Source organism: Lactuca virosa, chromosome 1 (assembly GCF_052849685.1).
Source record: "Lactuca virosa cultivar CGN04683 chromosome 1, Lactuca_virosa_CGN04683_v6, whole genome shotgun sequence".
NCBI lineage: Eukaryota > Viridiplantae > Streptophyta > Magnoliopsida > Asterales > Asteraceae > Lactuca > Lactuca virosa.
Genome location: NC_136426.1, coordinates 218,392,649 through 218,418,765, shown reverse-complemented (window position 1 = coordinate 218,418,765; position 26,117 = coordinate 218,392,649). Strand labels below are relative to the sequence as shown.

The 26,117-nt window shown below is 34.5% G+C and overlaps 1 long non-coding RNA gene across 3 annotated transcripts; it reads right to left on the bottom strand.

Annotated features, from left to right (window-relative positions):
- Positions 1 to 23,038: 23,038 nt before the first annotated feature.
- On the bottom strand, positions 23,039 to 25,729 carry LOC145108693 (uncharacterized). 3 transcript variants are annotated; one of them, XR_013708480.1, is made up of 9 exons: positions 25,590 to 25,729; positions 25,435 to 25,510; positions 25,252 to 25,348; positions 25,053 to 25,136; positions 24,179 to 24,837; positions 23,941 to 23,984; positions 23,785 to 23,843; positions 23,556 to 23,630; positions 23,039 to 23,465 (listed from the first exon to the last, which is right to left on the bottom strand). It is a non-coding gene; the product is annotated as an uncharacterized LOC145108693 (long non-coding RNA). The 3 variants fall into 3 exon arrangements; XR_013708498.1 differs by having other exon boundaries at positions 25,058 to 25,136; XR_013708487.1 differs by lacking the exon at positions 25,252 to 25,348.
- Between the last annotated feature and the right edge of the window lie 388 nt (positions 25,730 to 26,117).

Here is a 26,117-nt window from a genome sequence, read left to right as displayed (position 1 = left end):
AATTACATTGTATGATTGTGATTCATTGAATAATAACAACATTCTGAAAGAATAACAAGTGTAATTCTTAAAAAATAACAACATTCTTAAACAGTGAATGTGATGATTCTTTAATTCATTCTTCAAGCCTTTCCCATCAGGTCTTCAAGCCATTTCTATCACAAATTCATTGCCAAATATTTTGTAGTGATACACTTGTAACAACTGCACATTAAACATATAAATAATTAACTACAAATCTATCAGAATAAAACAATTCTTGCAGAATGGTTTTGAATATTCTTAAAGAATTTGTATTATCAAGAATATACCGAACGAACAAAACATTTGAAATATAAATGCATGAAAAGATCATGTAAACACAAAATGTGACTAAGAAAAAAAAAGAATTATAATATATAAACCATCTTCGTAAGGGAACAATCAGTAGGAAGAAGACCCTCCAAGGATAAAAAAGGTCCAAATAGATAGTATCTATCCCACGAGGTGTAAAAAACCACATTTGTTTGTACCTTTGTTTACATCTAACTTCATATTTGAACATACAAATAGAATCAAAGTTCAGATTTCTTCATCTAATATCATATTTCAGTAAAGTAATATCATTTAAAAAAACTAATTTTTGCATCTAGTTTTATACATTCAGCAAACACAATGTTTTAGCAAACAAAGAATATATAATTTTATATTCCAGAAAACACAACATATGATTTCATACGTTACCTCATATCCGAAAAAAGAAAGAAAATGAAAACAGCAGAATAACATGTACTATCAGATTAATGAAAAGAAAAAGGGAACAAGAAAAAGCTTACCAGTTCGATTTTGACATCGAAGTTGTGGCGGTATTACGGCAGTAAGACCAATATTCCGACCAAATTCCAGCAGATAACATAAGATATCGACAGACAAGTACAAATTCCGCCATATCTTCAGCAATTCTGGAAAGGGATTGAAACAATTGGACATTAATAACGAATTTGTTAAAGGTGGAAGAGAACGAAAAAGAAAAACAGAAAAGAAGAAGCTACCTGGTCGTGGTCGTCGTCACCGGGAACTAAACTGTCGACATTGCCGGTGAGGAGCTACTCGTCATCGGTGTCGTGGACGTCGACGTTACCTGATGGTGGTCCGACAAGAGGGTTGTGGTGACGAGATGATGATTTGGTTTGGGTATCGGCAATGGAGGGGAAGGAAGGAAGACGAAATTGTGTGCTGCTACAAGTAGTGGGGCTATGGAAGATGATGGATTGGGATGTTGAAGAAGAAGGTGGAGGAACGACTTTGATGGTTCGATTTCTCCAGCGAGACAATAGAGAAGGAAGAAAATTGAAGACGGCAATTGTAGGGTTTTTTCTACAGGTTTTGACTTTGACATCCCATATTTAAAGGGATAATAAACATATTAATTATCTACCATAATTAAATATGTAAAGATTACTATAATACCCTTAAATGATTTATTTAATAATTTATTATTTCCTCAATCCAAAAAAACCGAAAAAACCGCATAAACCGAAACCGAAAAACTGAAACCGAAATGAAAACCGATGGTGCGGTTTTTAGTTTTGCAAAAACCGAAAATGCTCGGTGCGGTGCGGTTTCTAGTCTCGCAAAAACCGCAAAAAACCAAACCGCACCGCATATATATATATATATATATATATATATATATATATATATTAAGTGTTGATATTTTTAAGAACATAGAACTCATGACAATTAAAATTTCTATAAATATAAATATCTATCTTATCTATCAGAGGATGATTGTATATTTTTTGTCACACCCCCAAACCGGAACGACGGAAACGTTCGGGGGCGGAGGACGTCATGTATAGTATCACAACAATTGCATCATAGTAATCAAAGTAAACACAACCATTACATTGAATATATATAATAAGTGATTACATCTGTTTGCTTCAAATTTTTATACATCCAAAAGTAACAAAAAGAAATACGAGACTCCATACGCTCCGTCTGCGCAATAGTCTGCCGAGGTACCAGTCTACTGATTTCCCTAAAATACAAGCGGTTTTGAAAGAGAGTATCAGCATAAAAGCTGGTGAGTTCATAAGCATATTTTCGTAATAAAAACCTGTTAATGAATCAGTGAAAATGTTTATATGTTTCCAAGAAAATCCAATATTTTCTTTAGTAAGAGTGAGATAATATCAGTTCCATCTATAACCACTTAGTTCATGCTAGCCACGTATAGACCAGTATCGAACAGACAGTTGACTATTTGAATCTGCCCTAAGCCCACAACCAAACAAGGAACAGGAAATGAGGTGGAAACCACACATTCCACAGTCTATCGAATATTCTATATACGTAACCCTGTTGCCTAAACTAAGGAATTATAGAATTAACTATGAATGTTTGTTACTGTATCCTGTTGTAGTATAGAAAAACATTAGTTTGTATGTCTAGTTACTATCAACCGTAGTATGTATGTATTCTTGTACAAAAACCTTTGTATAGTATGTTCTGTTTGAAAACCCTGGTTATTACCAGTATGTATAGTAGTTTTATTTCTCATAAAGAAACCATGTATTTTCCATACTTATACTAAATAAGCATTGTTCATGTAAAGTATATTACTACGTAAATATATCGTTATTATCTACTTGCGAGTTTTATGACCATACTAAACTGATATGGCGCGAATCGGGCACCAGTATCCTTTATGACTTTGTCACCCGTAGACCTGCCGGTCCTACTGTAGCTAGCAGCAAGGTGCGGGATTGTCAGTCCCGTATAGATCTATACACAAAATCATGCTCTCCTTCGAGGAGACTCTGGATCATAAGGGTAGTATTCCAATAGTACATGTAATTGTACCTAAAGACGTGTCTCTCAACTAGATTAACGACTTAACAAGTAATAATACAGGAAAACCCTTTTTATAAATAACGGAGAGGTTTATAAAAGAGATGTATTTGTATATGTATAACCTTGTATTGAATTCCCAAACTAAACCATTTATAGTTTGTGTGTTTGTATATGTATAACACTCATAAGGAAATGGGAAAAGACATGGGTTATTAGGGTTTGCATGGTTCATAACCCTAATCATCTACACTATATAAAGAGGCTTATGGTGCTTGAAAAGACACTATGTGTGTGTGCATAAGGTGTGGCCGATTTCTAGAGTATTAGAGTGCTCTCTCATAAGTTTTCCAAGTTTGTGGTGATTTGTGATTTCCATTTGAGGCATTCACATTATTGGTGCTTGGCTCTCAAACTCCCAAGGAATCAACTCACTAACAAAGGTATGTAATTCTTCTAGTATCTTTTATGTTTAAAAGTACCCCATGTATGCTAGATAGGTTATGAACCTTGGAAAATTATTTTGCATGTATTTTAGACAAACATAGATCCAAGGTTTCTAGGGTTGCATGAACACCTTAGGAGTGTTAGTTTGCTCAAAAGAGGTAAACTCCTAACTAGTATTTTATGTTGTTTATGTCAATTGCATGCTAGTTGTAGGCTTAATGATTTGGAAACAATATTGCATGTATAATTAAAGAAAACATAGATCCAAAGCATTTAGGTTTGTATGTGCACCATAGGATGTTGTAGTATACAAAACCCAACAGAAAGGAGATGTCAAGGAAGAACCACGATCTCGAAGACAGGAAACGACAATGAAGGCAGAGGAGCGATCACCATCCAGAGGCGAGGCGACAACGAGAGAAAGAAATGGCAATGATTGTATGGAAGGTGGAGTGATGAAGACGTGAGAGAGAGAGAGAGAGAATGAATGTTGTAAACGAGAGATAAGTGTGATAAATTGGGAATTCCCTATTGTTTTCTGTTTTCAGTATTTAATTAATTTAATTAATATGATTATTAGTTTTTGTGACAGATTTCCCCTTATGAATTTTCAAAAAAATCCAAATATACCATTCAACTTGCTAACAATAACAAATATGCCATCTTTGATCTTAGCCATCAAAAAATTTGATCAAACGCTCCAATTTTAGTTCTCGGATTATCGGGAAACTATGAGTTCTCAAATGATCCTTCCTCTCTCTCTCTCTATATATATACACACACACACACACACACACACACACATATATATATATATATATATATATATATATATATATATATATATATATATATATGGGTGACAACCCGTAAATTTCTATCTTGTAAAGTCAATCAAATCAATCAAAAGTCAGACTTGTTTCTGTTACCTTTTTACTCTGTTAAGGGTCTATTTGAGAGTTTCTAAGCCTAGTACACTCAAGGCTTGAGTGTTAGGAAGTGTTAGCTTGAGATCAAGGATTTGCAATCGAGCCAGGAACACCTTCAAAAGTGGTTCACGGCCGCAAACTAGGTTCACGGCCGTAACCCATCCTTGGCCGTGAACTCCACTCTATATAAAAGAGTTTAGCTCATTTTCTCTTCACTTCTTCCCTTCTAGCCGTGAACTCTCCTTTCTCTCTCAAGTATCATCCTCAAAAGGGTCTCCTTTCACCTCAAAATCGTAAGTAACTCATCCCTTTCTTGTGGTTTATAAGAAGTTCCTTGCTTTCATGTATTGATTCATCATCTTTTCATCAAAGATCTTCAAGTGTTCTTGGCCGTGAACCCTTCTTAGATCCAAGCTAAGGCCGTGAACACATCAAGTTTTCTTAGGCCGTGAACAACCCAAGGGCCGTGAACCCTCCTTGTTTGGTCGTGATCAAGTTTCAACCCCACACTTTCAATTCTAACACTTCATTGTAAGTGTTTCCTACTTCCTAAGGGTGTTTACTTTACATGTTAGTAGTTGCATACACTAATTGTAGGCCTATATATGTTAATATATGCTAAATAGGTACCATTTGTGCTCGGGACTTCACTAGTGACACCAAGCATCCTATATCGAACTTTCATCCGAATCACTCACATGAGGTGAGTTAATACCCCTATAATCTACCTTTTAAATGATTTTAAATGCTTTTTAGGGGGGGGGGGATACAAGTTGAACACAAGCTAATTGTGTTAATAATTACATGTGATATCAATCACATAAAAGATTTCCTTATGCTTTGAATTATTATTTTTACAATAAAGGATTACCCAAATACTTCCAAAATGACTTAAAGTCATGTAGGCTTTTTTTAACACTGTTAAACTCTTTTAATACTTGTTAAAATCTTTTAAAATGTTTTATAAACTCTTTTATCTTATAATTGTCAAAATCATGTTTATATATATATATATATATATATATATATATATATATATATATATATATATATATATATATATATATATATATATATATATATATATATATATATATATAGGTATGTAAATAAGACCTAAAGGGCTTAGGACTAATGAATTGCCTTATTTCCTTTTCCTTGTTTGGATGTGGGCTTAAGGTGGTGTTATTTGTCCGAAGGTAGTTTCCTTCTTAATTATATATATATATATATATATATATATATATATATATATATATATATATATATGAATATAAAAAAGTTACTTCCATCAATATTGTTACCTTTGTATCATGTTGAGCAAAGGGGTACATTCATGAGAGATCATGCTAATCAGATAGAACGTATAAATTATAATAGGTATAATTTATGAATCAAACGAGAAATCTATTTTCTAGATAAGTATACGAGGTCTAAACTACTTTGTCAAGAAAAGGGTATAATTCGATCTTTAGTCAAACTAAAATGTGATGATACGTCTTCAGGACATAACAATATACTTGCTATGTTACATTCTTGTAACTAGAGTCTCCTGGAGGGAGAGCGGGCATTGTGTGTATAGATCTATACAGACCAACAATCCCACATCCCGACTGTTAGCTACAGTTTGGCCGGCAGGCCAAGGGATGACAAATGTCACATATTCAGTTTCGACACCGGAAGGTCGTCGTGTTTATTCTAGTCTATTAGTATGGTTACAACTTTATCACATTTTAACCCTAATTAACCAGTTTAATAATAGGGTAGTTATTCACCAGTAGTTTACTTTTAAGAAATACTACTTTGTTAATTCTCTCCACAAACAAAACAGAACGGTTTTATGGGATTTAAAACTACTTAATAGAACGGTTTTATGAGATTTAAAACTACTTAACCGAACGGTTTTATGAGATTTAAAACTACTTAACAGAACGGGTTTATGGGATTAAAACTACTTTTCATCAACAAAACGGAAAACATTATTCTTATAACTTTATGGATAGTTAAAATTATGTTAAACCTTATTATAAGTACAATAATACTTAAACAGAACGGTTTTAGGAGATTAAAACTACTTATCAATTATAAAGCAGAAAATATGGGATTTTCCGGAGGAACAGACGAACTTTTCTAAGAACTTAGAGTATACTTTTTATAACAAAAATACTTATGAACTCACCAGCTTAAATGCTGGTCCTCTCTTTCAAAATAACTTGTATTCTCAGGAATCCAGTAGACAGGTACACTCCCGGAGCTTTTGAGGAGACAGCCTAGTACCGTGCTGCGTATTTTGTCTTTTACCATATCTACTTTTGATGTTTGAATATGTAATGTTTAAACACTTATGTAAAAACTTATAGTTATTAATGCAATCGTTGTTTGTACTTTGATTACTATAATGTATGTGTTGTGATACTTGACATGACGTCCTCCGCCCCCGAACGTTTCCGCCGTTCCGGTTCAGGGGTGTGACAGATTGGTATCAGAGCATTGTTTATAGTGAACTTAGTATATTAGTCATAAAAGATATACAACTATAAATACAAGGGGATAAAAGCACTCTGACCAAGAGTTATACTTTACAATATAACAATATTTTATAAAAGTATAAGTACATGCAGAATATATATACTAGAACGAGTATCACAAGAAGAACAAAACAAAAGTATTTGGATGTTGGACATTGCAATTAAACCTGGACAGTTATGTAATAATATATGGGATGAATATAACCTGATCAACTATATTTATTTGAGATATGACCAACGTGTGTTTGGGAGTGATTGTAGTGTTGCAACGAGTCTAAAACTTACCTAAGTACCAGAAGAATTCTAGAACCAAACATAAAGGTTAAAATACTATAGGAATATTTTAGGATGCTATAACAACAAAACTGAAAACTTATCAACTTCTTATATCTAGAAGGTCAAGAATCAAACATATAATTAAAATACTATAGAAGTATTTTAGGTACCATAAATAACTTTAGAGAATTGTTAAAAAGACCTTTTGTGGTAGGTCTATAATTACTAAGTGTATACTTTAAGTTTATATATAGTTGAGATTTTATAGACTTAGAATAGGTGATTTTCACTCTACTTCCTGTTCCTTGTTTGGTTGTGGTTTTAGAGTAGAATCACTTATTCGAAGGTCTATTTTGATCTGGATTATATATAATCTGTACACACTTCGTGATTATAGAAAGACCAGATAGGATCATATTCATAAAAATTTAAATTTTATTAATCTCATAGATTCTTTAGACATTCCCGTTCTCGTATAAACCACTTAGATAGATGTAGCCACTCCAACAACCAACAGAGGAATCAACGAGGATCCAGCAGAGTTTCATTAGGAGAATTCCGAGAAAGAAACAGATGAAGAGTAAAGAAAGTATAGAAACCACCAAATGCCTTTACCTTATTAAGGGCACCAATGAGAGGTTCGCATGAACTTCCGGAATTCGAACTCTCCATTATGAAGTAATGGGGAACAATGTTAGAATCGGAAGTAAGACGACACATAAATTCAATATACCTACGGAGGAGAAGGACACCATATGGATACCAGGAGAGAACAAATCATTACCGCCCAGAATAGAACAGAGAATAGAGGAAAACCACGTGTGTTACATGCGAAGTGTTTGAGTGCCTTTTCGTCACAGTAATAACTAATAATTAATGCAATCTAGTGAATTCGTGATTACATTACTCACATTAGGTTTTGAGCTTATCGTCTTTTCCTATCACGGCTAATAACAATAAATTGAATCACGAAATCTCAATTGAGAGTGATTATTTCTCAATTTATAAGTCTATTTTATGTAGACTCTATTATGAATTACTTTCAAATCTTTTCGAAAGTTGGAACATGATATCCACCAACCAAAGATAACTTAGTTCGGATGACACTCGTCTTATAACCATTCTAGAAACTTACTTCTACTCTTTTACCAGGACTGCATAATAGGGATGTAGGTCGAATCAATGAGATCAGTATAACAAAATGAAAATTTTATATTCATATAAATGATTAGAATACATCTAGAGCCAACCATATTCGCTCACGATCTCATTTTATTATTGTGTAACAGAATCATGCCTTCGAAGAAACGTAACCAACCTACCGGCAAAACACCAATCCTTCAGATAGATTCGGCTACGTTTCAAGCTGCAGTCACAACAGCCGTAGCAGCTGTCATGGCTCACTTTAGTGCTAACAACGCAAATGTTAGTGGAAATGTAATCGGCAATCCCGATCATGGTGATAACCAACTTCAGCAACAAGTGCCTACTTGTAAAGATACTCCGGACCTCAAACCTAATTGTTAGAATAGTGTCCAAGGTCATTAACTATTGGTAATATTTCTAATAATAGCAGGGTCCTTTTGGGTTGCCCTCAAGACCCAAATTGAGTAGAATAAATAAAGGAGAAATTAGTTTATTAATTATTATGGTTAATAATTAATTGGAAACTAATTGGAAATATATTTTGGAAATATATTTTGGGAATTAATTAACAGTTTAATTAATTAAAGGGTTGAATGTTCATTAATTGATAGTTGGTTAATCAGGAATGTTCCAGAACCTTATGGAATTAGGGTTGGATGAAAATCACTGCATCCCACATGGGAAAGGAGTGAAATTTCGTGGTTAGCCCTCCATCCCACATGGGAAGGAGTACTAAACCCTAGGAGGCATCCAAGGCTATAAATAGGGCCTTAGGGATTTCATTCCTCCTTGCACCTTGGTTTGAAGTATTCGCCAACCCTTCTTCCTCCCCCTCTTAGGGACGATTTCTAGCCCCTTTGGGTTTGTGAAATTGACCCTTGTTCTAGTTATTTTTATTCCACTCTTTGGTGTCATTGGGTGTGATACCATTAGAGGGATTCTGGTTTGGGTCCTTTCATCCAAGCAACTTCATGGAGGTTCAAGATCTTAAGCATGGAGATCAAGGGCTACATAAGAGGTATTTTTTCTTACCTATGTTTTAGTTTTCTAGGGTTGATGTAATTAGCATGAAGCCATAGATCCATAGGATGCATGTACACTTAGGTATATCGTTGTTTCGATTTTTTTGCTGCCTAGTTTTAGAGTGTATTTGATGCGTAGAAAACCCAACACTAATATCCTGAAACGAAAGTTCGAGAACGAGAAAGGGAGTTGTTCAACTCAAGGACCTACTGAAGGGAAACAATCCGGGGCAGTCAATACCCCCATCAACCCTGCTATCCCAACACCAACCACACCGTACTTAGGAAACCTCCCACACTGCAGCAAGTGCAACTACCATCATCATGGAGTCCGGGAGTGCTGCATTGCATTAGATGCAACATGAAGGGGCACACCGCCCGTTCCTGTAGGACTCCGGCTGAGTACCTTAATTCAACCATCAATGTTGGGACCAGTCCAATATGTCATCTTTGTGGTGAAATAGGACATTTTAAGAGGGACTGCCCAACAGAGAAAAACGACGGGGGAGCAGGAGGAGTTTGACCCCAGATAATGGGGAAGCATCAAAGAACCCTGGTATATTTTTGGTACGCTTCCAAACCCCCAATAATTATTTATAATTATGGTTACTCTCTCGTTCGAACCAAATTGCAGTACTCATATAAAACTCGAAACTCTAACAGGTAAACTATGATAGCTTAGTGTATACATTAGGGTCATTTATAATTAAGATTTGTAGATTTAGAGTGAGTGATCCCACCTCATTTCCTATTCCTTGTGTGGTTGTGGATTTAGGGCAGGGTTGCTCAGTCAACGGTCTTACCAATCTTAATTATACATGACTTGTGTACACCAAGCGATGATAGAGAGACCTAGTAGGGATCTTTTCATGAAAGTTCATAATTTAAAATTATCAGAACCCTCGTATTGTTAAGTACCCGCCATTTTCGAATCTAAAAAGGGGTTCGCAGCAATAATAACAGAATAAAACCGAAAGTGCTGAAAACTTATGTACATAGGATAGTTCACCATCCTAGTAATCATTTCTTCCAGAACGACTTAATATATATTTCGTCAAAAAGTTTTGACATCATCATCCGACATGGTTTGACTTGGTCCTTACCATGCAAAATTCTTATGCTGTGTAAAAAAACTTTTTCCTTAATCAGCCGTCAGATGAAATTCTTCCAATCCATAACGCAAACCCTTATATCATCTCTCACTTCAAAACTTCAGAAGTACCCATGCGATGGGTACCACGCCTTTCTAGCCTACCCAGTAGTCAATAGCCTTGAAGCGAAAAACACCAGAGAAGTATACCCAATAGATCTCCGAGGAAGACCACTTGTACCGCAGGTCAAGTTCAAGAATAGAGAATAAGAACTCATTAGGTTAATCTATCGCTGCTAAGTGTATACGCAAGAGTGGTATATAATTTAGACTCAACAAGATTTAGGATGTGTGATTCCGCCCTATCTCCTGTTCCTTGTCTGGTTGTGGACTTGGGGCAGAGCCACCCAACCGAACGTTTTGTCAATCTAAATTATATACGACTCATATACACGAGGTGATTGTAGATGAGCCAAGTATGAGTCTTATCATGAACTTCAGAGAAAAAGCCCGCAGGATTACTACAACAACCAGAGATACCTGAGTGGAAATGGTAGCGGATTACAATGGGCTTCATAATCAAGTTACACAAGGCAACAGGTGAACTTGATGCCATTTTGGGTGATTGTCGACAGATTAGCCAAATCCGCTCACTTCCTACAATTTTAAGGAAACATGCAAAATAGAGAAGTTAACTAGATCGTGTGTCCGAGAGATTAGTTAGATTGCACGGTGTTCCAATATCTGTTATCTCCGTTAGAGATAGTAAAATCATCTCCCAGTTCAGGCAGTCACTTCAGAAATCTCTGGGAACTGGACTAATCATGAGCATAGTCTACAATCCTTAAACCGACAGACAGAATGAGAGAATGATGCAAGCATTTGAAGTCATGTTGAGAGCATATGTGATCGACTTTGGTAAAGCATGAGATACCTATTTATCAACTAGTCGAGCCTTTTACCATACTAGCATCTAAAGTTGCTCCATTCGAAACCTCCTATGGTCACAAGTGCAGCCCCTCTCTGCACTGGACTAAAGTAGGTGACACGCAACTAGCTAGAGACCCAATTTCCAGATAGCACCTTCGCTGGTTCGGAAATCATACGAGAAACTACCGAGAAGAGAGTACAAATCCAGGAGCGACGTGAAGCTCCTAGGGTCAGACAAAAAAGCTACGTCTTCGATAAGAGAAAACCCTTAGAATTCCAGGTTGGTGACCTCGTCATGTGAAGGTCTCACCCCTGGAAGGGTATGATACGCTTCAGAAAGCATGGAATACTAAATCCAAGGTACAAAAGATCATTTGAGATTCTTACTAGAATTGATCCAGTAGCTTATAGAGCCCGACTACCTCGAGAATCCAATAACATACACCCTACTTTACACGTCTTTATCTTTAAAACTGGTTGTCCGACGAGACTCTTGTTATCCCACTCGATTAGATCGAGGTAAGCGAGAGCCTCAACTTCGTGGAAGAATCCGTAGAAACCCTAGTCACCAAAGTCGTTAGGACTAATCAGATCCTTATCCCGATAGTGAGAGTCCGCTTAAAGTGCATAGCGAGGACCCAAATTCACCTGGGGTCGTGAGGATCATCAGAAACGTAAGTATCCACATCTTTTCCTTTTGTCCAAGTGTATCCTTTAGACTTAATTTCGGGACAAAATTCCCTTTAACGGGGGGATGATGTTGTTGGGTTATGAGCATTCTAACACTCCTAAGTGTACATGCAACCCTAAATACCTTGGATCTATGTTTTCTCTATTATACATACAATTATGAACATCCAAGGTATTATCCTAATCTAGCATACAAAATAATAAATATAACAAGATAGAATACATACCTCTTTGATGTAGAATGTCTTCATGAAGCTTGAGTGCCTAGTGCCCCAAGTGTGACACCTCAAATGGTTCACACAACACCAAATACACTTGGAATAACTTGAGAGAAACTTGAACACTCCTTGAAATCGTCTAGCCCTCACACTCACACATTAGTGCCCGATTTCTTGAGCCATGGGATTCTTTTATATGGTGGCTATTAGGGTTACACCATGTAACTCATAACTTTACCCATTCCTTATGCTCCATGGATTTTAACCTCCATGGAGTATCCATGGGTAACCCCATGGACTTAGTCCAACATAAGGAATCTTGGATCACAAGCCCACATATATAAGAATGAATGATTTACACAATCAACCCATATATTTAATTAGTCTCCTTTTGATCACTTAATTAATTCCATATTAATTCTTGATCAATACTAATTAAATAACCTTATTAATATATTAGAACTTATAATATATTAACCAACCTTAAGTGTTATTTCTCTCATTATAGTCTATCCAAATGCATGATGCCATGCAACCCAAATGGACCATGCAGGGTCGGGTCAAGTCTTACCAATTATAATTATGGACTTAGACATTAATCCAACAGTCTCCCACTTGGATAAGTCTAAAACTATTATTGCGTATGACTTCAGGAACCGATCATCAATCGTAGCTCTCAAAAGCTTCTGTCGAACTCTGACCTTGTCGATGAACTCTGACCTTTGTCAATGACTTGTCCATTAGATAAGGGATCATATATTCCTCCATTCTAGATATCATATGGACTGAGACATGGATTATCAATCATTCTCTCTGTCCATTTGTTGTTTCCCGATTTCCGATTCATGATGACTGACTGATTGAACAAATCAAATCAGTCCTGGCTTGGCCAAGCACTCACATGTATCATATTTAAATCATCGAGGGGCCCACAGATATCGCTTTTATCCCGAAGGTAAAAGGAATGGATAAACTTCGACTCATGTGACTTGTTCTACTACTTGTTGAATCATACACAAAGGCACGTTTTATAACATTGAGTTACCAATGCGTTTTCGTGCAATCAATGTATAACCAACTCATAGTAACAACTCATATCTCTAGGTTTGAAGAATATAAGATATTATCGTCTCATGATCACTCGTGATAAAATCCATGAAGTGATTCAAATGAGCGCGGGTTGAATCCAATACTCAGAACTTATGAGCACTCATGAGTGTTGTAGCACCACTTTGTCCACCAACTTGGACCTCTACAAACCAACCCACGACAGTCTTGATTCATATCTACTTCCAACATATGACCGACTGTGGATGGTTTGAATAACTTAATCATTCAGGAAGAGCGACTTAGTTATTCTGGAAGTCAAAACATGCAAAGTGAAACACAAGAATAAATGAATCAAATATGGTATCAAACCCTATGAATATAAATAAACACTTTTATTTATCACCATACTGATTAGTCATTATTCATTGTTTCGGTTTTATCAACTTTATACTTGAATTTTAAACAATAGTTGTCCCATGCTCCAAGCATGTACACTATGTTTTCTAAACACTAGTCATGCCATACACCAAGTATGCATACTATGTTTGTCTATGATCTTTACTTTGTAAAATAGATCAATTGAACATCACTCCAATTATCCTCTTTTCACAGTCCCAAATCCTTACTGCAAATGCAAGAATTCCAAATTCATGCCATTTACTGAAATCTGTTAGATTCTAAACTTATATGCATTGATCCTCTTAATGATTATGCACAAAGTCAGAAAGACTTGACAACAATCATTACAGAGCATTCCAAAGGAGATCACCTCCTTGGAAACATCCTTCTTTCATTAAGTTTCCTAATCTTACACAGATTGAATAATTTCTAACTTTGAAACATTTCCATATTCCATTTTGACTATCACTTCTGAACAAGAGTTGCCTCCTTACAGATTATGTCAATATGGTCCTTCCAGAATTAACATTATACTTCCAACTGTCCTTGAGCAACCAATCTTTGGTAAACCTTAGATTGTCCTCGACAATTGCTTAATCATTTTAGTCATATCCAATTCTAGACCTTTTCCCTTCATAATGCCCCAGGCATTTGGAAAATTTTAGAAAGGATGAATATAGCACATGTAATCGATCCTATATCCGAAGCATATGGGACACGATTCATGATGTCTCACATAAAGACTAAACCAGTCTTTTGATATAATATTTCCATTTCAATTTGCCAAGTTCTCAAAATTCAGATTATGAAAAAGGATGCCGTAATCATAATCGAATTTTAGAACGCAAATAATGGACCCATATATAGAATTTCCTTATGTTGAGCCATTCCAACATGAAATTCATATATATATATCCTTGATTAAATACGATTAAAATCTCAATCTAAGCTTTTTAGAATTGAAATGAAGTTTAATTTCCTCTCCCTTAATTATAGCAAAACAATTTTTTCAACCCCTGCAACCTCACGAATTGAAACTTTTGTTTTTCTATAATTAACATTGCTAACTTGCAGCCTTTGTCATAATTATCATGCTCCCACTAACATGATGATTATTAGCATAACACTTATGCTCCCACCAGCTTTGACATGTACTCAGAAATCAGCTGACTTTCTTACCAAAGTTCAGATTTAGGATACTAGATTGTTTTGATAAAACTTTATCAAAATCATACACCTCTCTTAGATAGCTCACATGTGTGTCTAAACGATTTTAGAACTATGAAAAGGGATGCCGTAATCATAGTCTCAATTGTTTAGACCTTTGCCACTTCTCACAAGTCCATGTTAGTGTGCCGGTAAACCACACACGCTCCACTAACGACTTTGAGAATGCAAATATCACAATTGCTATCTAGCTAAAATCTACTTAGTGAAAGTGTTTCCTCACCATCATTTTCATGAATCAGAGAGAAACCTTATGACACTTAGATTTAATAGTGTATGTGTTCTTATCCATGTGAATTTGTCAAAACCATAATCACAAGACAAGGTTAGTGGCAAATCCAAACTCATATTGATTAAACTTGTGCAATCTTAAATTCTTGCCATTTGGCAGCTCAGGTGCCTGCCATTGCTTCCAAGTAGTTGTGCAACCAATTGAGAACTCTCAGAACTCCTATGCAAAGCCAACTTGAATAGGCACAAAAATTTCAACACGATAGGTTATAAACCTCAAGTCGTGTGCTAGTGAAGGACTTTAGGTTTTATTCTTGATTAAGTCTTGAAACTTTCAAGAGCTTTAAGACTCCCACTGTCCTCTTGACATATAAGACTCCCTTATAAAATATTCAAGAGATAGTGCGGATTCTTTATCAAGACTAACACTTTACACAATTGGCCTAAGTTGGTCTCTGTTTTATCCAAAACATCACAACTTACCAATTTCAAATGTACAAGAGTAGATAACCTTTTACTCTTACATTTGACTAGTGTTAACAAACCCTCTTTAAGATATGTCACTCAAGTTACAATCTTGGAGTATGACTCTAAGAATTGTTTTGGAACGAAGTATGACTCATCTTTTTGATTTAACCATTTCAACAATTCATGTCTCCTCTTCTTGACTTTAGAGGACCAATTGTGATATGGTATCTTAATCATTAAGATGATCATAAACATGATACTAAAGTACTCTCCCATCTTTTCAGATTTGAGAAACTTTTATCTTTCTGCCAAACTTTGATTCTTCTTATTCGTTCTGTCTCACCTTGAAACTTCTCCAATGCTACAGACTTATACTTAAACTTATAAGTATAACCATATTTACTGAACTTAAGTAAATCATGACGAATAGTCTTCTTGATCTTTTGTGGTGGACTTGACCAGTGCACAAGAATGTGTACTCGATTCCTTAGTCCTTTCCTTATTCACATAAGGAATTAGTCTTAATTTTCCAAGCTGAAAGTTCTCATTCATCATACTATACAACTTGCATGATTCCAAGTTTCGGTCCAATTGAACCTTGGGTGATGAGAATCTTTCCTTATTTGGTAATATTAGACACTACCACAACCGAAAGAATCAAATCCATTTTTCCAATATTGCTATCAATGGAATCTTATAAGCAACAACTTTTCACAAATGCCATTGTAAGGATACTTAAAATAAATAAAATCAAAACCTTTTTCTTTTATTTTAAAACTTTGCGGAAAAACTTATCCTTACAATCCATATGAAACCTTGTTGTTATCTATTCCTAAGCAATATAAATATCATAACTCTTAAGTAATAGCCCAAAATTCTGATCACCGAACCATGCGATTGAAATCCATCTTCGCGATCAGAATCAGCATGTACTTAATAGAGTTAGACAATGGACTTTACCTGAAGTAGAGCCAAACTTATTGACTTTAACATCCTTAGGTAAATTTGGCAGCTTCGTAACCAATGCCCCTTCCTTTGGCAATAGTTACCTATGGATCCTTGATAATGGGACTATCTCAGACTTCGCCTCTCTCTTTACCATTGGGTCAACAGAGTTGACTATGGCCGATCCCTTTCCATTGGGAAGAGAGAGCTTTACTGGATATCCAATGGCATCATTGTCAATGTCCATAGCGTTTTAGGAAGTTAATCTTAGCAAATAGATAAGATCATTAAGGGTCTTGTCTTAGTCTGTTTCATAGGATTCCCAAAAGAACTCACTATGTGACTTAGAAAGTAGTTGAGCCACCAACTTTCTCAAGACTTTGACACCCAACTCTCCCGGCTTGTCAATATGTGACTACATCTCCAAGATGTGATCACACCTAGACCTTGCCTTGCCAATAGGGCTTGAGTGACCTTAAACTTTTAGGAACTTGTGGGTTAGGGAGAATAATTGGAGGAGGTGAAAGAAGTATGATATCCATGGGACATCATCTTCATTTAGGAAAGCTTGTTTCAAGAGATTTGGGAAGATCATAAATGTCTAGACCAGACATCTTTTTGGGAGATATTCAAGATAGTTGATTTAAAGTCCTTAATATGACACCCAATATGAAATATTAAGGCTAGGACCCAACAAACTATTTTATAACTTAGAAGAGGGATGCCGTAATCCAAGCTATAAAATATTTGAAGGTAGGTGAATGACGATTCACCAATTTCCACAATGAAAAACGAAATAATTTATTAGGTTTTAATTGGATTTGAAAGTCCTAGATCTTTGAGATTCATTGAACTGTTCAAAGGCATGTTTCAATCTCGAGTGTGCCCTTCAGGTTTTGTGACTGGGATGCCGAGGATCACAAAACAAGGTGTGGATAACCATGCAAATATACTTGGTACCCTTAATATTTACCCCTTAATCAGTGTGCCGGTTAACCACACACGCTCCACCGATACTATGATAAATATTAAGTTACCCTTTGCCTACCTTGTTAAGTCCAGGTTAGTGTACCGGTTAACCACACATGCTCCACTAACGACTTAAGCAAAGTGCAAAGTGTAATTTCATGGGTTAGCACCAAATTCACATTTTCCTAAGTAACTAAGATTGGGTATTAATAAGAGTTTAGTTACTTAGTATTTATCATTAATACTTTTAATGAAAGGAGAATTATAGTCCTTGTCCTACCCGTTCGGCTAACGACCCTCCACCAGTCAAGGAAGCGGTGGGTGAGAGTGGACACCCACCCATTAAACTGCCATTTTATAGGCAGTAACCTTATACCCCCCTTATAGACCGGCTTCGTGAATGAGGCCTACTAACGGTAAGACTGACTTTACTCTTATACATATATATAAATATTATTAACTTATAATATTATAAAGTATAAGGGTTGAATTTTAACTTTTAAAATTCTAAGGGCTAACTTGGAATTAAAGTATTCATAAGTGAAAACTTTTCAAATTCCAAAACTTGAGGGCAAGTATTGAAACTATTCAAAACTAATTAATTCCATAACTTATGAGTTTAAAGTAGTTTTAATTAAAAAAAAAAAAAAAAAAAAACTCTTCAAGTTCCATAACTTGAGGACAAGTTATGGAAGACTTTAAACTAATTAATAAAAAAAAATAACTTTTTTTTATTGTAACTTATGGAACTAATTAAGGTTACATTTTTTTTTAATTTAATGAAGAGACTCTTCATTTTGTAACCTTTGCCAACTTTTATGAGTTTTATGATTCTTAAATGTGACTTTTCATATAACCTGAGGACAAGCTACAAAAACACACTTTGGAATCAACTCTTAGATTAAAATGGATTGAAAACAACTATTTCACACAACTTTTCTATTAATCTAAGAACCTCATAAGAACAAGATAATTCAAATCATCAATCTTCAAGAAATTAGCATGAACATACAAACTAATACAAATCTTGAAATCATGACAATTATCTTAGAAATTGGATTAGCATGAACATTACCACATCAAAAACAAGTTTATAAGTCCAAAAACATCTTAGGGTAATGTTCCTAGTCCAATTCCAGCCAAAACAATCGAATATATGCATCCAACTCGATTTTTCAGCTACTTTTGCAAGTATAACAAGAAAACAAGCCTAGGCTCTGATACCACTGTTGGGTTATGAGCATTCTAACACTCCTAAGTGTACATGGAACCCTAAGTACCTTCGATCTATGTTTTCTCTATTATACATACAATTATGAACATCCAAGGTATTATCCTAATCTAGCATACAAACTAATAAATATAACAAGATAGAATACATACCTCTTTGATGTAGAATGTCTTCATGAAGCTTGAGTGCATAGTACCCCAAGTGTGACACCTCAAATGGTTCACACAACACCAAATACACTTGGAATAACTTGAGAGAAACTTGAACACTCCTTGAAATCATCTAGCCCTCACACTCACACATTAGTGCCCGATTTCTTGAGCCATGGGATTCTTTTATATGGTGGCTATTAGGGTTACACCATGTAACTCATAACTTTACCCATTCCTTTTGCTCCATGGATTTTAACCTCCATGGAGTATCCATGGGTCACCCCATGGACTTAGTCCAACATAAGGAATCTTGGATCACAAGCCCACATATATAAGAATGAATGATTTACACAATCAACCCATATATTTAATTAGTCTCCTTTTGATCACTTAATTAATTCCAAATTAATTCTTGATCAATACTAATTAAATAACCTTATTAATATATTAGAACTTATAATATATTAACCAACCTTAAGTGTTATTTCTCTCATTATAGTCTATCCAAATGCATGATGCCATGCAACCCAAATGGACCATGCCGGGTCGGGTAAAGTCTTACCAATTATAGTTATGGACTTAGACATTAATCCAACAGATGTGACAACCCGTAAATTTCTATCTTGTAAAGTCAATATAATCAATCAAAAGTCAGACTTGTTTCTGTTACCTTTTTATTATGTTAAGGGTCTGTTTGAGAGTTTCTAAGCCTAGTACACTCAAGGGTTGAGTGTTAGGAAGTGTTAGTTTGAGATCAGTGAGTTAAAATCGAGCCAGGAACACCTGCAAAAGTGGTTCACGGCCGCAAACTAGGTTCACGACCGTGAACCCATCCTTGGCCGTGAACCCATCCTAGCCGTGAACTCTCCTTTCTCTCTCAAGTATCATCCTCAAAAGGGTCTCCTTTCACCTCAAAATCATAAGTAACTCATCCCTTTCTTGTGGTTTATAAGAAGTTCCTTGCTTTCATGTATTGATTCATCATCTTTTCATCAAAGATCTTCAAGTGTTCTTGGCCGTGAACCCTTCTTAGATCCAAGCTAGGGCCGTGAACACATCAAGTGTTCTTAGGCCGTGAACAACCCAAGGGCCGTGAACCCTCCTTGTTTGGTCGTGATCAAGTTTCAACCCCACACTTTCAATTCTAACAATTCATTGTAAGTGTTTCCTACTTCCTAAGGGTGTTTACTTTACAAGTTAGTAGTTGCATACACTAATTGTAGGCCTATATATGTTAATATATGCTAAATAGGATCCATTTGTGCTCGGAACTTCACTAGTGATACCAAGCATCCTATATCGAACTTTCATCCGAATCACTCACATGAGGTGAGTTCATACACCTATAATCTACCTTTTAAATGATTTTAAATGCTTTTTAGGGAGGGGGGGATACAAGTTGAACACAGGTTAATTGTGTTAATAAATACATGTGATATCAATCACATAAAAGATTTCCTTATGCTTTGAATTATTATTTTTACAATAAAGGATTACCTAAATACGTCCAAAATGACTTAAAGTCATGTAAACTCTTTAAAGTCATGTAGACTTTTTTTAACACTATTAAACTCTTTTAATATTGTTAAACTCTTTTAAAATGTTTTATAAACTCTTTTATCTTATAATTATCAAAATCATTTATATATATATATATATATATATATATATATATATATAAGACTTAAAGGGCTTAGGACTAATGAATTGCCTTATTTCCTTTTCCTTGTTTGGATATGGACTTATGGTGGTGTTATTTGTCCGAAGGTCATTTCTTCTTAATTATATGTATATATATATATATATATATATATATATATATATATATATATATATATATATATATATATATATGAATATAAAAAAGTTACTTTCATAAATATTGTTACCTTTGTATCACGTTGAGCAAAGGGGTACATTCATGAGAGATCATGCTAATCAGATAGAACGTATAAATTATAATAGGTATAATTTATGAATCAAACGAGAAATCTATTTTCTAGATAAGTATACGAGGTCTAAACTACTTTGTTAAGAAAAGGGTATAATTCAATCTTTACTCAAACTAAAATGTGATGATACGTCTTCAGGACATAGCAATATCCTTGTTATGTTAGATTCTTGTAACCAGAGTCTCCTGGAGGGTGAACGGGCATTATGTGTATAGATCTATACGGGACCGACAATCCCACATCCTGACTGTTAGCTACAGTTTGGTCGGCAGGCCAAGGGGTGACAAATGTCACATATTCAGTTTCGACACCGGAAGGTCGTCGTGTTCATTCTAGTCTATTAGTATGGTTACAACTTTATCTCATTTTAACCCTAATTAACCAGTTTAATAATAGGGTAGTTATTCACCAGTAGTTTATTTTTAAGAAATACTACTGTATTAATTCTCTCCACAAACAAAACAGAACGGTTTTATGGGATTTAAAACTACTTAACAGAACGGTTTTATGAGATTTAAAACTACTTAACAGAACGGTTTTATGCGATTAAAACTACTTTTCATCAACAAAACGGAAAACATTATTCTTATAATTTTATGGATAGTTAAAATTATGTTAAACCTTATTATAAGTACAATAATTCTTAAACAGAACGGTTTTAGGAGATTAAAACTACTTATTAATTATAAAGCAGAAAATATAGGATTTTCTGGAGGAACAGACGAACTTTTCCAAGAACTTAGAGTATACTTTTTAAAACAAAAATACTTATGAACTCACCAGCTTAAATGCTGATCCTCTCTTTCAAAATAACTTGTATTCTCAGGAATCCAGTAGACAGGTACACTCTCGGAACTTTTGAGGAGACAGCCTAGTACCGTGTTGCATCTTTTGTCTTTTACCATATCTACTTTTGATGTTTGAATATGTAATGTTTAAACACTTATGTAAAAACTTATACTTATTAATGCAATGGTTGTTTGTACTTTGATTACTATAATGCATGTGTTGTGATACTTGGGATGATGTCCTCCGCCCCCGAACGTTTCCGCCGTTCCGTTTGGGGGTGTGACAATATATATATATATATATATATATATATATATATATATATATATATATATATATATGTACACACACACACACTAGTCGTTTACCCGCGCCAAGCGACGGGTGCGAATAGTTTCTTTCGGCAATTATATCTATTCGAAAACATGTATAGTCGGGTACCCGACTTTGACGGAAAAATAATGAAAAGGTAAACGCTTAACGGTGAAATCTAATCTGTTTTGGAAGACGGTATTTCTAACTTGGAAATTTACCGATTTTGGTATATTATTTTGGGTTTAAAACAAAAATATAATGTCTTCCCAGTTAAAAATAATAATAGTAATAAGTTGTGTGAAAATAAATTTGCTTTTTAATTTGAAGATGCACATTCGTTTTCAGAGAAATTAAACATCCTCCTTTATTTTCCTAGTACATGTCCTATCCACTAGTGGGCCTTTGGCCTAATGGTAAGGAATAACTGTTTCAAATGAGATGTCATGAGTTCAAGTCCCATTAGGAGACATAGGTCGTGTTTAGGATTAGATTAGGAGTAGAGGATAGTTGCCGTTTCAAAAACAAAAAACTTGTCCTACCCATTTAAAATGATGATAAAGTTATTAAACTATTATTATTTTTATTAAATGTAACACATGTTATCATTTAAAATGGATAAAAAATGAATAGGAAAAAATCTAGAAGGATATTTAATTTCTCTTTCAACTGTGATTAAATTTTCTTTTGAATTTTGAATATGAGTTGACTATGTTAACCTAAAACAACATATATTCACTTTATTATTACGTTAACCTAAAACAATATATATTCATTTTTATTATTATTAGGTTATTTTGCCAAATTATGGTTCCTAAACGAAATTATAAGTACAATACTATAATTATGTAAATTGTTAAAAGGACACGTTAATAAGAAAAAAACTGTGAATTACAATATTTTTAAAGAAATAAATTAAAGTATGGTGCTATAATACAAGAACTAAACTACATTGTATTTTTCTTCTTTCTTTTCTTTTGCGCTATGTTTGCTTCCTGTTACCCATTGGCCTCCTATGGTTATCTGCAAGCTATCTGCAAACTAATTGTTTCTACACATACATTTAGTAAAAAATTCTTATATGAGATTGAAATTATATTTGTGGGACCTGACATAACTTGTTTCAGAAGATAATAATATTAATTTAGGCAATTGGAACTATAAAGTATAAATCACTCTTAGAGATATTTGAGCAACATTACTATCTACAACAGTATAGTGTATTTAGATTCGGAAGGAAAGACCCATTCGATATTAGCATCAAATATGGAATGAAATAATTAACTGTATCAAATGATAATACCTCACAATTGTTATTTTTTAACGAATCTAAACTACATAAATGATATACATGAGGGTATTTTGGTCTTTTCAACCCATTATGCCTCCATATTTCGTCCTCCTATTCTTTCTTGCTGCACATGCACTGTATTACCAAACTCTACATAGAATGGAAACCATCCATTTGGATTAATGAAGCTTCCCATCATTTAAGATAATTTGTGGTTTAATGGCTCTTCCATGTGCTTTCAGATTACATGATTCGAGTACACAAAAGAAGATAGGGATTTGTAGGGAACATACTTTATCTTCATATGATGAGATGAAGATAAAATACAAGTTATCCCTCTGAATCAAGATAGCAAGTACCAATCAGAAAATGATTTAAACTGATAAAAGTATGTGGAAACAGTAGGATAACAATGACATCATACATACCTAATATTTATAAGTTCTCCATCATAAGTATCTGCTCCATTAGCAAACCTGACTTTGTTTCTTGAAGAGGCATACCTGAAATGTATCATAAAGATTTTAATCTTAAAACACAAAAACAAAGATTATCCACAGTCAACCTAAATTCTAAACCAAACAAAACTACCAATCAAACATAACTTTAAATTGAAGTAAAGATTTCTGGTTATAAAAGATAGACAAGAGTACTCACATGCTTACAAAGATGGGGCGGTTTGGAATTCAAAACTTCCTTCTTGGTATTATATTCAGCTTGGAAAAGAATAGAGAACTTCAACAAATGTTTCCATATTATCTAATAAAACCACCAATCACACATAATTTTAAATTGAAAAAAAAGGCTCACTACCAAAATTTAGGACTTGAAATCATAGGCTGTCTCCTCTCTCATGTCTGTTAAATAACAAAGAACAAATTAAATCAAGATTTTCATTTCAAAGAAATTAAAAATCCAAATGTTCACAAAAAAATACTTTTGGGAGTACCTGATAAAGAGGGGTTTATGTAAGAACAAATAAAAGAAGAGAAAACACAATGGAAAAGATACAAGTACAGTCAAATTTAAGGAAATTGAAAAAGGAACATACCTGGGTGGGATTTCATGTTATCGAATCGGAAACGAAACTGTGATTCCCAAATGAAGGAAACGACTCTATCATTCCATCCTCCATCGTGGATTTTAATGGCAAAAATCTTGGATTTCTTTTAGTTGTTCCACCAAGTCCAAACCAATGGCATGCACACTTTGTTTTTTTCATCACTTACAAAGTTTCAAAAACCTGTTGGGCGGGATAGGGAAAGGATAGGGAATGGAGACCGAGTCAAGATCCATCCAGGATTAATATCTATGTTGACCAAAAAAACCTTCAACTATTGGAATAGTCTGAGATTTCCTGTAAAGGGTAGTTGGGTAGTTGGGTAGGGGCGACACCAAGGAAGTTTGTGCATTTGCCGATAACAGGTGATGTTTGGGAAAGGGGTAAAAATGTCCAAAAGAGGGGAAAACCGACAAACTTAGCTGAAGAGTGTTCCAAAACTAACCAGAACATTGAAGATTGTACTTTAACCTTTTTTTAACACTCGGTAGATGCAATGAGCAGTGAAACGTTGTTGCAAATTACCCATATATATAGCATGGGTAAATTGGTCCATCTTGCCCCTTAACGACCGGACCATGAAGACACAAAACCGGATTGTCAATCCTTGCACCTCTTAAATGGTTGGAACTATTCCAATGCTCACGGTACTACTCGAAAAGGGAAAAGTAAAAAATTTAAACTCGAGGTCAAAATTTTGTTGCAAAAATTTGGTGATTTTCCTGATTAGAAATATACTACAAATATTAGAAAATCTTTCACAAAAATTCAGTTACTCGTTATATGATTATATCTATCTAATTAAAAGGTATTCCCAAATATACTGAAAAATAAAAACACAAGTCAGGGAGTAATGATGCCTCACCTTACCAGAACCTTCATAAATCATAAGGGCAAATAGGTAAATGGTCTAGCATTCTATTTTGTTCCTTCAACCACTCTCTTTCACCTGCCATTTCCACAACAAAAAGAAAGATTTAAATCAATATAACGATTGTATCGTACCCAGGACAAAATATAGAAAACTAAAACATATTTTCACCATTTTATCCATAAAAGAATACCATGATAAAACTATAATATGAAGTAGAATGCTATACAGGACCACTGAAACTTTACATAAAATCCCGATATTCAATGATCTCACAACGCTCTGTTTCACTTGAAAAAGAAAGTAATTATAATAAAGAAATTCAATAATAAAAATGATAACATTAGACCCGGTAGTGAAAGAAAATTATTTATACCTAATCAAGAATAAGATCCCATTCAATAACCAACCAACATAACAACCTGAAGAGGCGAAAGGTGTCGGTCATTCCTCTGCTCAAAAAATAAGAAAAAAACACTCATATATTTGGCTGTAACAATGTACTTTAATAATGAAACTCAAGAAACTTACCATCAACCATCAAGATCATACACACACAAAAACAGATCCTACACATAAATTAAACATAAAATTGAACATTAGTACTGGATTTAAAAAGAAGACTTTTATTCCGGAACAAAACATGCAGGTTAAGAAAAACAGGACCTAAATTCTATGGAGGCATAATGGAATAAAATCGAACATTAGTACTGGATCTAAATTTCTATGTAGAGTTTGGTAATCAAGGGCGGAGCCACCCTAGGACCAGGGTAGGCCCAGGCCCACCCTCACATTTTCATTTTTTTTTTTTTGCTTTTCAAAATAAAATATAATACTTATTGATATATGCTATTTTCTCTCTGTGACTTGTATTTTTCTTTCATTTTTCATTTGGGTTTTTCATTAATTAGTTTTTATCTTTTATATATATATATATGAGGACCACCCTAAATTTTTTTTTTGGCTTCACCTCTGTTGGTAATAGGGTGCATGTGCAGCAAGAAAGAATATGAGGACAAAATATGGAGGCATAATGGGTTGAATAGACCAAAATACCCT